This window comes from Haliaeetus leucocephalus, unplaced genomic scaffold (assembly GCF_000737465.1).
Source record: "Haliaeetus leucocephalus isolate CR32 unplaced genomic scaffold, Haliaeetus_leucocephalus-4.0 Scaffold2, whole genome shotgun sequence".
NCBI classification, from domain to species: domain Eukaryota; kingdom Metazoa; phylum Chordata; class Aves; order Accipitriformes; family Accipitridae; genus Haliaeetus; species Haliaeetus leucocephalus.
The window spans coordinates 17,457,083-17,458,513 of record NW_010972438.1 but is presented as its reverse complement, the minus strand read 5'-3'; positions in this window follow the sequence as shown (position 1 = coordinate 17,458,513).

Genomic DNA, 1,431 nt, shown 5'->3' with positions numbered 1-1,431 from the left:
CGGCGGCGGGGGCAGAGCGCGGGAAGGCGCGCGGGAGGGGTGGGCGCGGATCCCGGCCCGGGCCGCCGGGACCCCGCGCTGCCGCCGGGGCAAAGCCAGCCCGGCCGGGCCTGGAGGCCGCCCTCTCCCCTCCGAACCGTTCTCTGCCAAAAGTTTTCAGAAAAAGTTAACGGGAGTGAAGTGCCGCGGCCCACGGGGCGGTGGGTGTGGAGGCCTGCGTGGGTTTTGAGTGGGTCGTGCCCAGCCCTGCCTCGGTCTTTGACAGCAACGCGCGGTTCCAAAATAAAATTGACTGAGACTCATTAAGCCTCCGGATTCAGTTTCGTTCTCAGAATGAGCTTCGAAATAGATCATTTTATCTGAGCATCCTCGTTTATTTTTAGAGTATCTTCCCTATTGGTATCCACTACTATAAATACAAACCTTTTGTGCTGCAATAGTGAAATTTCAAGACAGGAATGTAATTGGAGGCATCCTTCTGGTTTCCTTCCATCTTTTACATGCCTTTGCATGTGAATCAGTCCTCTGGTACCAGAAGTTTTCCGTGCCTCACACAAACCGTTGCTGTTACAAAATAGATTTGATCTTTCTCTTTTTAATGAGCAGGATGACATTAAAAACGTGGTTTTGTATTGCACTCTATTTTCACCATGCAGACGGTCAAACATTGATGGGTTGCTCAGAGAGTTTGTGCGATCTCCATCCTTGTTGGTTTTCGAGGTCTGACTCAGCACAGCCCCCAGTAACCTGATCTGACCTCAGGGCTGACCCAGCTTTAAGCAAGAGGTTTGACTAGAGCCCTCCTGCAGACCCTTCTCACCTGGGTTATCCTACAAACCCGTGCTCTCCAAATTCCCATGGGCATCGGCGGGAGGGGGGGAATGGCTCTTCCTCCCTGGTCTGGGACAGACGAGCCATTCCTTTTTTGCCGTAACTTCTCTTCTCTTTAGCCTCTTCTTATAAACTTTCTCAGCAAATACTGTTACAAAGAGAAGAGCCAGGGTCTGTCTGACCAGCAGATTCCCAGGCTCAGCGACCTGACTAGGTCTCCACAGGGTTTTTTCCCAGCTGGCTAAATTTCAAGACCTGGCCTGTATCTTGTGTAACAGGAAAGATATTGTTCTTAAAACACCACACACACACGCAAACAAACACGTGCATACACACACACAGAGTCTTAGTCATAATAATGTTCAAAACTGTGCTGTTCAAATAATTTTGTCTCAAAGCAAAAATACAAATCGGATTGTATTTGAAGACACTTTTCATCCAGTCAAGATCTGCTTTTCTCAAAGCCCAGATCTACTACTGAAACCGTAACAGAGCCACTGTCTCCCCAGTGGTCTTCTATATACCTTTGACACATATAATATCCCAAGGAGGCCATTTTCCTCTGTCTTTAGTACAAAAGCGGCACTCGGCTGCGCTGGC